The sequence below is a fragment of the Macrosteles quadrilineatus genome, unplaced genomic scaffold (genome assembly GCF_028750875.1).
Source record: "Macrosteles quadrilineatus isolate MER2022 unplaced genomic scaffold, UCM_ALF_1.0 Scaffold_1__1_contigs__length_201487025, whole genome shotgun sequence".
NCBI classification, from domain to species: domain Eukaryota; kingdom Metazoa; phylum Arthropoda; class Insecta; order Hemiptera; family Cicadellidae; genus Macrosteles; species Macrosteles quadrilineatus.
Genome location: NW_026542594.1, coordinates 50,471,454 through 50,487,984, shown reverse-complemented (window position 1 = coordinate 50,487,984; position 16,531 = coordinate 50,471,454). Strand labels below are relative to the sequence as shown.

Here is a 16,531-nt window from a genome sequence, read left to right as displayed (position 1 = left end):
ATCTTGTTTTTTTTGTTATTGTTGAAATTATATTTACTGTTATTGTTGAAATTCATATATTTATTGTTATTGTTAAAACTCATATATTTATTGTTACGAGAGGTCGTCCAGTGGTCGAAACTCGACCAAAAATATGTAATGTACTCACTTCTCTATTTTCACCCCACACTGTAAATAAAACATGTGATTGGAGTTTCTTCCATTTGTTTTGATTTTCTGTTTATATTTCGTTGTTATTTCGTCACCAGCATGGCAACGCATAAAATCCATGTTAATTTTTTCAAACTTTCAAACTCATTTTTTGTGCTTATCTTTGAGCCTATTTAAATTTATAAAGGGATTCTGCACACCTACAGGAAAATTGCTTTCTAGCGGTATGCACAGATTTACCCCACGATGCACACAAGCTGAGAAAAAAGGTTTTAAAGAAACATGCTTGCCTATTAATATATAGATAGATTGTTTAAACTCATATATTTATTGTTTGTTGTTCATTTATATTTTCACTTACTATTCTTGTTTTTTGTTCTTGTTCATTGGTTGTTGTTTAAAGTTTTGCTTTGTGAACGTCCATTTTGATACTGCTGAAATTGTATTATTTACTAAACTTACTGCATGTCATTTTGTCAAAAATACTTTTGTATGTATATGTTTAAGTTAGAATAAGTCATCTTATACAACATATTATTGTAAATTGGTTCTTGACCGTTGGAAGGTAAAATAAATAAATAAATATATAAAAATTAATTTAATTCACGGGGCAGACTTTCGCTTAATTTCTGTCTACACATCCCCAAACAAACGGCTACCTACACAATAATGACTTGCAGGTGCTGTTTGCAGATAATTGTTCGACTGTTGTTATGGGGAACCTAAGTAATACATCTATATATATAATACGCTAAGCCGATTTTTGTAAACAGAACTCCTCCCTCATTTTTGGACCGATTTTGATGATTAAACTATTAAAGTGTCAAAAGAATGGCCCTGATCTGTAGTTTGCAAAGTGTTTTTAATTTTTTGAAATCTTTATTAGTTTGGACAGGATCTTCCATCAAAATTAGGTTTTCTCCCATAAGATTAACATGGGGGAATCTAAATATTGTATTAGAAACTTTGTCTCCACTAACCCAGATAGCACAGAATGTCTGACAGATATCTATTTTGGTTTATTTATGTCCAAAGATATCTATAGAGTTCTTTAAATATTTATAAGACATATTAATCTAAACATTTATAAGATATTTGAAATTATATGTCTGATCAACATCTAAAAAGGTATATATTTGTCTAAAGATAATTTTGGAGATGTATTTACATCCCATGGATATCTAATTTAAAATGTTTATAGAATATTGACTTAGAATATTTTTAAGATGTCTATTAATATACACCCCAATCCCATAATGCATCGCGCTTTGAACCGGTGAGTTCTGGGACTGCTGGGTAGAGAGGACTGGAGTGGAGAAGGAGAGAAGATGCCGCCATTCGCCATTCGCCATTTTCTTTCTGATTGATCTGACTGAAGCCGGTGTTCGGTTTTCGTATTGTTTACCTAATTTACGTAAGAAGTTCTGAAATCTGAAGTTATCATTTCAGTCAGAATCAGTTCTCACTTTCAGTCGGTCTGAGTGTTGTTTCTTGTGTAGCCTATAGGAAGTGGAAAATTGTCTGTAAGATACTGATGAGGTAAGTCAGTTATTGAAATATTACAGAATTAAAAGTAGTTTAAACATCGTTTTAGGAAGTTAAATTCCATGAACTAACTTACTCAGGCTAAGGTCCAGTTTATAGGCTGGCAGATACAAATCAAATTAAGCTTAACATCCAAGTTAATGTAATGTAGCTGGGTTTTAATATTATATCTGTTAATATATTTGATTGGTTTAGGTTAAGTCAGGCTAAATAAATATGAAACAAAGCCATGTTTGTAACAAGTAATACCTAACTAAGTTAAAGTGATAAACTTAAGTTATTTAGCAACAAAAAGTCATAATATAACTTAACTTACTTATCGAATATTTCATTGAATTAGGTAGGTATAAGTTTGGGTTAACCTAGCTTAACTTAAGTTAACTAACCAAATAAAATCTATGAATCGATATATCCATTCGATTGTTCTGCGGGTCACTTATGAAACTGCATCTGATAGGGCTAAGTATGTTATAGCCTATATTTATGTAGGCCGAAGTTTGCTTATGAAAAATTCACTTTAATGTTAGATTGAGGAAAACTATTCCACGCATACTACATTACACCTGGAAGTAACCTATCATAACCTATCTTGATTATGCTTCACTTAGTTTCTTAGGTAAGGCTACAATAAGTTAGGTAGGCCAAGACTAAGTAGGCCAAACTTAACCTAATAAGATAACTTAACTTTTAACATTGTTTTTTTTGAGCTAACTTAACTTAGTTTGATTTAAAACAAGATTGGGTACTTTACTGTTAAAGGGAATATTCATTATTATCAATGATTTCTTTTTGAATATATAAGTTAGGCCTATTAAAATGAAACTATTATAAACTACAAGTTAACCTAACCAACCAAACTTGCTAATGACATTTTGAAATTCCGTTTGATAGCCTATTTCCCATGCCTTTTCTGTCATCAAACAGAATTTTTAAACGCTAACGTAGCCTATAGCCAGTTTGGTTGGTTATCTTAAGTTAGTTTAGAATAGGCTAGTTTCATTTCCTAATCCAATATAGGCGATTATTTTTTCAAAAACAAAGTTACCTTAGTCCTTAATTTGTAATTTAAATGTGTTTGAAGATAACAGAAGGAATACGGATCGTGTAGTAAAACACGAAAAAAATCATCGATAATAATAAATGTTCCCTTTAACAGGAAAGTACCTAGGCCTATAATAGTAAACCGCCTATAATTTGTAACTTAAAAATTTGTACTTAGCCTCAGTTACCGGTACCCTTTTTTGTACTAAGTTGTAAGTTATATATTCTTTTTGTTTTCACGATGCCTAACTTAAGTTAAACTTATTGCATTTGATGTGCATGTGCATTTTAATCAAGGGTTTCATTTCAACATCATGAAATGAAATGAAAAACATCATCACTCCCAGCAACGTTTAAGTTAGCCTAGTCATATCACCTACACCAACCTATACAAGGTTTAGAAGGGAGTCATACCTAGGTCCACCGCGGTCAATCTCCCCCGCGCTAGTTTCCGCAAGGTCTGCGGCCGGCGGAGCATGAGACCAACAATCCCTCCCACTTGCCTCTGAGTCGCACAGTTTGGTTTGGCCGACCTAACCAAACGGTGCGGCGGACAACTGGAGACTACTTCACTCGTAACTTCGCCTGCAAAATGTAGGATACTTTACCAAAACACTGCTGTATTGCGGGCTGACTAATGAGACCGTTTTCTGTAAAGTAGTAACTGTACAAATTACCGTACACTTGCTTGGCTACGAAAAATAATTATTCAATTTTATCTATTCCATGATTATTAATGGTTTGGAAATCCATACACCACTTTACTTACTAATATTAATGGTACAGATTAAGCACATAACATTAGAATGATAATTCACTTTAAACACAAATGCAAATTGTTAACGACAACATTTAATTAAAGACAAATCAATCAAATAACAATTAGCCGTTTAATTATTAACACAAAAGGTTTCGTATGATTAGATTATTCATACTGATAAACCACCTATGGCCATCTGTAATAATATTTGGGTTTTCTTTTCCGAGTCGGGTTAGCTCTTCTACTCGACCGATTTTCATAATTTTGGCCTCAAACTAAAGGTATGGACGCACTACAGATTTGCAATCAAGAATCGGCATTCATTTTTATTTACGTATATTTCGAGTTATGCACAAAATGTGTCCCTGTACATTTCTTATGGGAGTTAAATTAGTTTTTTTTTAAGTTCGTTTGGCTCTTCTGCCCATCCCATTTTCTTCATTTTGGTCTTAAAATAAAGTTATGCAAGCAAATATTTGTGATCAAACATAATCATTATTTTTTCTAATGTATAACCCAACGAAAAAATTTATTTTTTTTTACTTCAATTAAAGATGTATTTCAGCAGCTCTAACTAAATTACCCTATATGTTTTGGTCTAAAAACCTTTAGTGAAATACCAGCTTTCATTTGAGCTATTAATTATTAAGATTCCGATCTTAATAATCGTACCTAAAGCACTGTTTTAATCAGTTAACTTCAAGATACTGTATCGCTCAATCAGAAAACATAAATTTGATTATATCTTGGATGTGGAATTTAGTTTGTGATATTTTTACTCAATTCAAATTACGTTATTCTATTTGTTTTGACCTAAGAACCATCAGTGAAATACCAGCTTCCATTTGATTTATTGATTATTAAGATCGGACGTACCTAAAGGACACAGCTAAATCACGAACAACACAAATTGTTCAAAAAATAGAGTTATTTATCATCGATTTATAGTCAAACGATCTTGCTTGCAACCTCAACAGTAACTGTCGACTTTGACGGGTTTCATCTAGTCAATCTTTAAAAAATCTAACTTTCATAATTATTTGCAAATCTACACAAATTAGGCTTACCAATGACCTATTAATTAATAAAATCGGTTCAGTAGAACTGTAGATTTAATTGTACAAAATTTAACAACAACATCTTTCATTCAGTATTTTCTCATCACTATAAATTGGGAGGTTGCTTAACGTTTTTGAAAATAGAGTAACTTTTAAATGGTGAGGAAATCGACCAAAGTGGACGGTGATATTCTTGATAGAGAATAAAATTTCCTACAAATTACTATCATGTATTTCCTGAAAATACTCAATAAAGAAAGACAGTCTAAAGTTGGCTACAAATATAAACTTAGAAAAAGGCGTTTTAAATGTATTATTGTTTATTTTCATTTTTTCCCCTCAAAAAGTAATAAAATCACACTTTCATAACTATTTGCAAATCTACACGAATTAGGCTTTCCAACGATTAAGTAACAAAATCGGTCCGGCAGGAATTTTAAATTTTATGACTTTTACATAGATTTGTTTTTCTAACAAAATATATGGATGAAGTATAATTTAAAACATGCTATGTAAATTAATTAATGGTATGATTCGGGAATAAATAGTTTTATTTTAAAACGAGCTGTTGGCCCATCCTACTTACGGGAATCGAGCAGTCCATTAAAATTGTATATAGTTATATCAATATGTCTATTCCTAATTCAAGCATAGTTTAAGCAGTTCAAAGTTTAATGTAAAGAAAAAGCTACCAAGATTAATTAAAACTTCTGGTTGCTGTTACTTTCCCAACCTGTCCTCAAAAATTCGGGTGGTAAAACAATTTTCATAAGCTCTCTTTTGAAGTCTCGTGAGCTTCGATTCGTATAAAGCAATGGTTAAAGAATCTTACTTAATTTCTATAATCAATGACAAAATCACAGAGTAAATAAACTAACCTCATGGTTCTTAGAATATTTGTATATTCAACCAGCTGTTAGTTGTAACAAATTATATTGCACTAAAACAAACTAAAGATTTTATAGACTGTTGAAAAAATAAATTAGAACATCTATTATTTTAATTTTACTTTGTATATTTAAATTATCTCTCGTCCTCTAACCGAATAAATAAACGTATCAATTATTAAAGCATTGCACATAGTATAGAAAGTCAACCCTACGTATGTCATTTCATTTTCATCCAAATGCTGAATTTGTGTCGAAAACGCTGATTGTTTACAGCTGTTACGTTAAGCAAATTGTATTATACCAAAACCTAGAGTTAGCGTCGGCTGCTGGACTTTTTAAAATTTTAAACTTAACTAAAAAAAACTGAAACCCTAAACTAAAATTGTGGCTTCGACATTCCCTAGTTCCCAAAATTATCTTTCTTTCAACGCAAAAATGATGAAAATCCGTCAAGTGGTTGATTCAGAATCGTGGTTGAAATAAAAAAACCTGTTACGTTTTAATATATAAGATAACGTACACATTTTTGTAATATTTCTGGAATTAGTTTGGGTTTTTATTACTCGATACTTAAATTATATAAATAACCAAAGGCAAGACAACGTCTGCCGGCTTCAGCTAGTTTTTTGATAATCCTATCTCCTCTCTGGCATTATTTAATTCGAAAATGATTACATTGCATTATAAAGTGATTTCATACGTTGTAGGCCCACTTATCATGTCTTACAGTATGCCCCTTCAATCACGGTTAAAAGATTAAATACACCTATAAAGAGTTATTAAATTGTGAGTGAAAATAGAATGATGAGTATTTGTTATTTAATTAGAAGAAGATTTACCTAAAAATGGGGCCCATTGGCTTCCTTATGGGGCAAGAATAAGTGACCCAATGTCCCCAGTGTCAATAAGCAAACTTTTTTTAATTAAAAGAAAACTGCTTTTCGTGGTGGGCCCTCCATAATAGTAGGCTATTTTTAGGACGCATTCATCTGAGTGTTTCTTCAGCGTGTAGATTCTTAATATAATAATAATACGACATATTATAATAACGAATAATATGACAGATTAAAGTGTTTTCCGTACGTAAATGTGAGTGAGTGTATGTATAATTGAAATAACATAAATTATGGAAGCAGCCAGATTGGGTAAAATAAAATATGTAAAAACAACAATTCATTTAATTTAAATAACAACCCCTAATTATTCGGTCCACAATGGAATGACATGCCGGGCACGTTATCGGTACTCTTGAGTACCATCTCCATTAATAGAGAATAACTGTTGAGAGACAAATGCCCTCAAACACCAAACAACTACTACAAAACACGGTGTGGCCACAGGGGGTGCAAAGCCTCGTGGGCTGCATAACACCGCAGAAGCGGAGCGGCGCGGCGGTTCGATGACCAGAGGGTCCAGTTTTGCGAGCAAGAGAACAAAGAGTTTACGTTCCTTGAAACCCAAACAAAGACTGTTGTGTTGGGGTGCGAGCTTTCTCTCGGCGGCAGGTAGCTACAGCCGCGACAAGGGTCGCTGCAGTTGTAGCTAAATAATATCATCGACGCATTGACGGTGGTGGATAGATATAGATAAAATAAAAATGAATTATAATAATTATCATAGTTCAATGTCCTAATTAAGAGCTTAATTTTTACGCAAAAACCTTATATCAGACAAATGTGCTTTATGGACAGATTTCACGTTTAAGTCCCTACCACGTGCAACACTTGGTTTTTTAGCAAATTTCCCTATGGGAAATCAATAGTTTCTTAGCAATCGTATTGACTGTTTACAATTAACATATGTTATTCTTCTCACTTCTAGTTTCTGCCAACAGTGGTTGAAATTTCATAACAGTGTTTGTTTCCCATGTTAATCTTATGGAGAAATACGAAACTTACAAGGACCTCTGGGCCTCGCTCTCTAATTATTTCCCTAAGCAGAAAGTTTCCTGCACAACTTCACGTTAAGCTCTTTCCAATGATACCAAAAACATGCCAATCGGTTCAGTAGTTTCGGAGGAGTAATTGTCACAAAAAACCTGCTTGCGTATTAAATAAGTTATTATAGAAGATATACTGTTATAGTGTCCCTGTTGCTGTTTTCTTTTTAGTATATCAATTCATCCAGGCTCTCTCCCTTTTTTCTATTGTAATATTTGCACCAACCCAAATTCAAATCTTTATAATTAATACGCTACATGAAACTTTGTCGGTTGAACTCCTCCGCCATTTCTTAACCGATTTTATCCATTGACGTCTCATTGGAAAGAGCGTGTCGAGTAGATTTGCAAACTGGCCTTACATTTATGAAAAAGTTCCTTAAGCTCTGCCCCAGTGGCTTTAAAGGTTCCCATGTTTTCCTTATGAAGAACATAATTGTTTACATTTTGATCAGCTGTATAATTTAATTGCTGTTATTTATCTTTCGTTCATTTATGAAATAAATGTACTACCATAGATAAAACATACTCCCTTACTTGTGTTGGTTAGTCTATGGTACTACAGACTTCTCATCCCATTGTAAATTTTGAAGCACGTTTTTCGTGTCTAGTTCATGTACGTGACACAAAGGCGCAGTGTCGATGAAACTTTGTTTCAATTATTTTAGGGTTAATTTCTTGATTTCTGCTTTACTGTTTGGTTATATAACTAGGGGACAAGTTATTGTTTATGATTAGATCGTATTATTTGGTTAAACGAGGTTTTAAATGGCTGTAATAACGGGAAACAAATTGTAAACAAAACACGACTTCGTATGTTTTATCTATGGTACTACTTTAATTTACAATTTAAATAATCGAGAAAGCCTTGGCAATTTGATATATTTTACCTCCTATATAATGAAGAACACCTACAGTATGAGTATTCCCACAAAAAATGAACAAGGATGTTAGTCGAAGTGTTACTAGGAAACACGGACTTAACTTTATGATTATTGGCAAAGGAAAACACTCTAAGGCTGAATTAAACTGTTACGGCAAGGACATTAAATATATGTTTTATTAAAAGTCGAGAGATTTTAAAATAATATGACTACATCCAAAAGCTTTAATAAAACTTTCATTGAAGGATTTGCATTATTCACATTTAAGGGAAACAAAAAAACCATCTGAACAATATTAGGCCTTTAAATTCTGCATTTTTTCAGGTAAATTTATCCATTGAGTATAGACGTATATAATTGAATATACGTGTACTCAATTTTATAACAAACGTTATAACAGTAACTAGCCAAATTATTGCCAATTGAAGCAAATACAATTTTGATAGAGAGGTTATGCAGAAAATCAGGCAGTTCTTAAGTACCGGTAATGTAAACAAAATTTTATCGTTGTACAAAAAAATACAGACTTTTTTAACGTACTGGCAACAATGGGTAGTACCATGCAGACTACATTATCATTGACGAAGATCAACATGGACAACCTAATGCGGCTATAAGTGGGAAATATTTGTAGAATACATCTAAAAAACTAGATCAGCTTTTAAAAAATGATAAAATATTTACAAGAAATGTTGATTATATGGAACTGTTAGGTACGTGATCTATAAGTTGAGTCTTTTAAACTCATCGGAAATTATGACTTTTATTAGGTTTTAAATAAGTTATTTGTTTTTAAACAACTACCGTACTTTACTTCATCGAAATTGCTCGATTTCGAGCAACATGTACACTTGTAGTAAATGTTTCATTTCAACCAAGTGTTTGTAGCAAACTGTTAAACTGTCAAACTTCCATTACTATCCAAACTATCCATTATTTCGTAAATTGCCCTTTAAGGTCGTAATTCATTTCTAAAGCGAACTTTCCATATACCTAATGTTAAAAATACCTTAGCTGTACTTATTTGTTTGTTATTCTTTCAATTTATTTCCTTATTAAAATAAGTGTGATTTTTTTGTATTAGGTACTGTATTCTGTGTTGAAACATGTAGCACATGAAATGATTGATATCACCCCATTTTTCAGGATTCTCTACGGAGAAAATTCGTTTGAGTATTTTGGTGTATGTCTCAAATCAAAGAAATAAAATGACTCTACTTAAATTACTTAACACAGGTTATAAGTAAGGCATATAAGGTTTTCTTAAGTTCTCGATCCTGGAAACACTTTGTTGCAGCATGTTACCTCGAATTGAAGCAGATCGTTTAGCATTCATTAGAAGTCATCAGTTAAAACTGAGAGCAGAAATACCGGTAATGTAAGTGAGCCTTGACCACGCAAATAGAGATATTTAAAATTAGTTTCTAATAAGTTTTTAAACAACTGTAAGATGTAACTAAAACTATTCAAATTTAAGCTTAATGTTTTTCTTGGCATTATGTTTCATACTATGCGGCTCATTGAGCCTAACGGGTTCTCTAGTACCATACAATAATTGAAAATATGATGTCATTTTGAAAAAAAAATGACAAAACTACAACATAGCAGCGCATAAATAAAATATTATTAAAAGCAACAAAGATTAACAATCCATTGAATAAATGAATGGAAAGGGCGTTCCTATCATCCCACAATACGGCGGAGTTTGCAAAAGGTATACTAGTTTTTGCAGGCGTTGTTTCGTATGGTACTCAGCCATACATATACAATAAGTGCCGGCTATGTATAACAAGCTTTACTTTTACATTGATTTCCTTTTGTAAAATCAAATAACTCAATTGTTAATATAAGTGTAGTAAGAAGATTCGTTCACTTCGATCACTCATCTATTATTACAATTAATACAATAATAGCATTCCCTAAAAATTTAAGTTGCCTTTTTAAAAATAAAACTTATTATGATATCTTCTGGCCAAAAGTTTTAATTATCGTTCTGATTTTAAAATATTTATTTAACATTACAAAGTTTAAAGTAAATTATTCACCTACTATAGGAGGGTTTCGAAAAGGGTAATTAACATTCAAAAAATACAAAAGGATTTTTTTTATTTTAAGAAAATAAGTAGAAACCAGATTTATTTATCTTAGTGGCAAAAATGCTATACAAATATATAGCACGGGTTACTTTTGTATAAGTCTTACTCTTATCCCATTTAAATACTATAATAATGATAGTATCAATAAACAAATGCATATTAGTTATGTAAAGGAGACTTTGTCCTGACCGCACCAGCCTAACAGATGCGTTGGCCACTGGCAACAAGGTCTACCGGCAGCAAACACGACTACATCCCCTTCACCCGTCACGGAACTGGTTTAGCTCGGACATTTCGCACCACCAATCGTAGGTCAGGTTGGTGGTCGTAGACCTTGTTGGCCGCGGACCTTGGCGCGTCCCCTTTAGAAGTCTCGCTTAGCTGTTTAAAAAAATAACATTTCCAACAGTCATTGGGCTACGGTAGGTTAATGACTCAGAAAAGTTTGCACTAAGTTACTTTGTAATTTGTAATGACTACACCTCACAGCTCATTAATAAGTTAATACTAACCTATACTCTCACACATTAACTGTTCACCTAAAAAAATACCCTCAAAGATGAGGAAATTTAAAGTACCTAGTCATTCGCATCGTCAATAGGCCTGAATCATGGCCTGATTTAGTAAAATTGATCAAGTTGACAAGCAATGCAAAGACAATTTTTAATTAGAGTTTTTTTATTTCAGACCGTTACCTGAAGATATAGTGACCGGACAGTGGAACCTGTTGATAGTGAAGGACACGATAGCAAGGCTGAAGAATTATTTAATTCTTTGATACAAGAAGAGAGAAACGACAAGTTCTGTAAGTGTAGAACTTTTCAATACTAGTGTAAACCTAACTTAGGTCTCAAATTAACCCATTGACTTACAGTGGCGGATGCAGCCAGGGGGTGCCCCCCCCCCCTGGACATAAATGTTTCACTATCGGGTTGGCCTAACACGTAATAAACTTGGGCCTGGCATACACTCTTACCAAATAATTATTTATTTAACTGCCATAAATTGACAAATTTATGTAAGCTATTTTCCCCCATTAACTTACTTAACCCTCGAGTGGGCACTTGTGGAGTTTTCCTCCGCACTTGTAGTGTTCATTAATATAAATATACATAATGGGTGTCGGCAGTCGTGTCCAGCTCTACACTTCACGCACCACATCCTGGGAATGCTCCTAAGCAATTTTTACCCCCGAATTCCACCTCATTTTGTTGTCAGCTGCAATTCAGTGACGTGGTGTCAGTTTGCGGAGGTTTACTCCGCGTGCGCCCTATCGCGTAAGTCCTTAGCGCAGAGTTTATTTCCTCATGCACTCTTGTCAAACTGTGTGTATATTTTATACATACAACATTATAAACTTGTTTAAATGTATTATTTAATTTATAATTATTATCAAATATATTTTGTTTGCATGTATATGTATAATTGCATTACCGTATTGCGGAACAAAACTCCTCAAGCGCCCTCTCTCATAACATACCTTTATACTAGAAAATTGCTCAATATGTTAATTTGAAATATTACTTATATTAAGTTAAATAAATAATGTTATTAACAAAGAAGTTAGGTTTCTGATTAGGTTATTCAATACTAACATATAATATTTCGTTATAACAAGTAAAATGGGTAAAATTTATGCTATTTAGTGTTGCAGAATAAAACTCCGCATGCGCCCGCTCCCGTTTCGTTTTACTGGTGAAGCGCTCCTCGAGGGTTAACCCTGGAAGTGTATTCCACTTAAGTTGCTTTTATTTTCAGAAAGCAGCCGCTTTCGACTGAATAAAGGACATTTGCCTACTTCATAATGTGTTGCGCTAGATCCATTTCAGTCCACATGAACCACTGACTTAGATTGAATTCGGTGTGGCCGTAAATTGATATTCTAAGCTTTATTCCATAACCTTGGTTGTTAAGATCACAGTGTACATAATTGCATAATCAATGATTCTTGCATTGACTTTAAACCACACGCATTTAGGCCTAATCTTTTCATCCTATTGTACATTTTGAAGCTCGTTTTGGTTGTGTTTCATAACAAAATTAATTTATATAAAACCCAATATTTGTAGTCAATGGTTTTGTATTAGTGAGGTTTGAGAGTGTTGACTAAATGTTTTTTTTAATTTAAATGGAAATTATATTTTTTGTTCTTTATTCTTTTATTCAAAATACTATAACTTAGGCTAACTATAATGGTTTGGTAATGGATCACTTTATTTTGCTAAGGGCCGCTTTCCCCAAATCAAGTTTAACTCTGATCATGGTTTAAACTCTAGATTCACTTTCCCCAAAATAATATCTCAGTTAAAACTAGGTTTGAGTTAACCCTCCGGGTGAGGCTGGTGTAACTGGCGATCTATGGGTTAAACCAGGAGGCTGTATTTTTATTTCAGGATTAGTTTGGCCAACAGTGTCATTTGGAGGCTTCTGATTGGCTGTGGGAACACCATTCCCGAAATGATACAATGGGACGACATCGGCCTCGGTGGTCTAGTGATAGCGTGCCGGGCAGGTAATCTAAAGGTTCTGGGTTCGTATCCTGCTGGTTGCACTTACTTTTTGTCTAAATCTTTTTCATTATCAGCAAGTTTGGTTGGTTTGGTTAGGTTATGACAGTTTAATTTTATAATAAAACAATAATAAAATAAAATGTAAGCCATTTATAGTTTTATTTTATGAACATAGCTATTTTTTTCGATTAAACCTTCATTCGATTTTTTCATTATCAGCATGTTTGGTTAGTTTTGTTATGTTGTGACAGTTTAATTTTAGGTATAATTAAAACATTATAAAATTGAATTTGATGCATTTATAATTTTATTTTATGAACATAACTATTTTTTTGATTATTATACCTTCATTATAGTCAATCAAGACTCCAAATGACACTGTTGGCAAACCAATCCTGAAATAATTGTGCAACCAGGAGATAGGAATTATAGCTTGATTTAGATTAACATAAAGTGACCCAGTTCGTGCTGCTACCTATTGGAAAAGCCGAAACTAGCACTGACGCGTGACAAGAAGGAGAAGTATTCTGTAGCATCCAGGCAGCTGGACAAGAACGATTGGTCGAAGTAGGCCAATGGGTTAAGTGGAATAATTGTGACATCTCGGGATCAAAAAAGCTTTAAAAAATATAATATGTGTCAAGTGCTGTGGAAATTAGTGAATATTATGAGTGTAAAATTTTGTATCCAGCTCACTCTTTGAACCTTACAGTTGGTCGAAAGTGCTCTTTTCTCCTTCCCTCTTAGGGATAAGCCTCCGTTAAGTGGTTGATTCATGGGTTGTTGTTTGTTAGTTTAACTTAATTCTTCTCTATTTTTATTTCAGACCGTTACCTGATGATAGCGACACGACAGTGGAACCTGATAGTGAGGGACCCGATAGCGAGGCTGAAGAATCATTTAATTCTTCGATACTAGAAGAGAGAAACAACGAGTTTGTGTAGACTGTTGAAGATTGTATATTTTAAATTTGTTTTAATAAATTGTTTGAATTGTAATGCAATTTTCTTGTTGGACTTTAATTTATCAAACATTTTTTGAATTGACTTTTAATAATACAGATTATTTAATGCAGTGCAGAATTTTAAACCTTCCGTTTTATTTTTACCTTTAAACCCAAATTGCAATGTACGTACAATTATATATATTTAAATCTTAAATGTCAACTCAAATAATATAAACTTTAATTGTCAGTGCTAAGAAGTTGTGTTAAGGTACTATTAGTTATTAGTTACAAAGTAATAATAATTGTTTCAGTAAAACTCCAAATTGTGTAAACAATTTGACATATATAAATACCCCCTAAACGTTTAGGCCTAAACATCTATTAGATATCGATATTTATATGTTAATAGAACATCTGGCCTGAACATTTCTTAAATGACAAAATTAGTCAATTGAATGTAAATAAGAGGTTTAATAGATATCTATTTCCTTCAAACTATCAAATTTATAGATATTTTATAAACGTTTAATCCTAAACATCCAACAGATATCGATATTTATATGTTTATAGAACATCTGGCCTGAACATTTCTTAGATATCTGAAAATCGGAAATCTGAATGTAAATAAGAGGTTTATAAGATATCAAAGGTTTATATTACGATATCTATACGATATATTGACTAACAAATTTAGATGTTTAACAGATATCTTATGAATATGTCTGTGCTATCTGGGAATTTGAGAGAACGGCTGGACGTAGAAACTTGGTAGAGGAGTATGTTTTATCTATGGTAGAGGTCTCCAAAGAAAGGTTTTGGTATGTATATGAGTTAGTGAGCGAAATATCATACAGAGCAGAGCAGGTATGATGACGTCATTGTTCATACGATCGATAGCTAAGCTAGTCTTTCGATGTGGTTAGTTGGTGCTCGATAGTTTTAGTTTGTTGTTATCGAATAAGTTATAGCTTGCATTGCATTTGCATCGTACCATACCGTACCTTTCCTCCTGTAATAGCCCAGTCAACAAAGCTCAAAATATGTCCCTCAGTGGGAAAAAATGGTGTAGTCCCAGATTTTTGCACAGTTGTGGGGGATACCCTTCTGAACAACATACTAAAAGTTCTGACCGATGGGGTGTGAGCTATGGGGGGGAGGGGGGTGTAAATGCACAATTTTTCGGTTTTCTGTAAATATCTCAAAAACGGTGCCCTCTAGCGGTAAAATGTACTGATACAAAAATGAAGAGGATTAAATTTCCAACAATAATGTCCATTACATCGTGTTCCTAAAATCAACACTTAACGAGATACATAAGTCATAAGAAAAAAGAGGTGATAGATAATAAATCCAGGTGGTTTATCAACAAATCACGGAATACATTTAAACACTTATTTAAAATAATATTGTTTACAGTTTAAAATTTCTGAGTGAACTGCTTGTTCACTATGTTGATCAGCTCTAGAGTTAATTTATTCAATCCAATAACTTGAACTACCTACCCAGTTGTTTTCAAGTAAATCTTAACCCTAGATCTGGCGGTCATTTTATTCACCAGTGGCGGGTATATTTTGGCGCTTTTGTAGTGGTATCATATATTTTGCCACAGAACATTTATTTGTGAATATAAGTACACACATATATATATATTCTATTTCAGTGATGAATTTAGAATATAATAATATAAAAATATTCTTTTCCTAGCAATGCGTTTAGGCGTAGTAGCAAAAGGTTTGCAAATTTTTTGATTATGCAAATTAGAAATTTCAAAAGCAACCCACAAGAAAACCACAAAATAATTTGTTTACACATTTTATCTAAATGTAAAGTTTGTGTGAAATATGATTCCCTACGTAGGAATATCAATGTTTTTTAAATGCTCATAAAAATAAAATTATAAAAAAATAAATTCTTCATACATATTTTCTTTTTTGAAAAACTACCAAATTTCTTTTTGTCACGTTGGAAATAATAGCGAATGCATCAACAAAAAATGTAATGATACTGTACAATAGGTAATAAAAAGATCTTTCTGAAAATATATAGTTATATTTAGTTAAATTCTAAAATGTCAGAAAAATTTACGTCGGAATGTAAAGTTTTGAAGATTTTTTTACAAAAACATAATATTTATGAACATTTTCATAAACAAATAAAATTTTTACAATCAACCTTATAGATTCACAGGGAATTGTAGGGAATTTATTGTAGTTTCAGAATATGTACTAATATTGTATACAATTTAATTGACAATCACCAAAAACAGCTGTTTTTGTAGTCAGGTGACCAAAACTTTCCACCGCCAAAATCTATTTTGAACTCTCTAGTTTTTCAAACTACCGTTTCTCGCTACATAATACTCACTCAATAATGTTTTATGCATGAAAATGAATCCTCAGAATCTCATCTTTTTAATGGTATACGTTTTGTAGCGTTTTAAACCTGTTTTATGGCTACAATTTGTCATTTTCGCGCACATGTTGCATTGGTCCTTTTAGGGACCATGCCATGCCAGTTCACAGTTGAAAAATTGAGGTCCAAAAATGGACCAACGCCAGATCTAGGGTCAAAAAGGTACTTACTTAAGTAAGTACTTATAGGTAGGCCTAACTATATCGATAAGTTATACCATTTCTGACAAAATTAAATTATATTTACATCATTAATTAAGTATAGGCCTAAAGCCTATGTATTAAGTCTATATTAGGCCCA

General features: G+C 32.6%; 1 long non-coding RNA gene across 1 annotated transcript; it reads left to right on the top strand.

The window, feature by feature from the left end:
• Nucleotides 1–1,550: 1,550 nt before the first annotated feature.
• Nucleotides 1,551–13,881, top strand: LOC128983007 (uncharacterized). Its single transcript, XR_008489777.1, has 3 exons — nt 1,551–1,689; nt 11,051–11,168; nt 13,700–13,881. It is a non-coding gene; the product is annotated as an uncharacterized LOC128983007 (long non-coding RNA).
• Nucleotides 13,882–16,531: the final 2,650 nt, after the last annotated feature.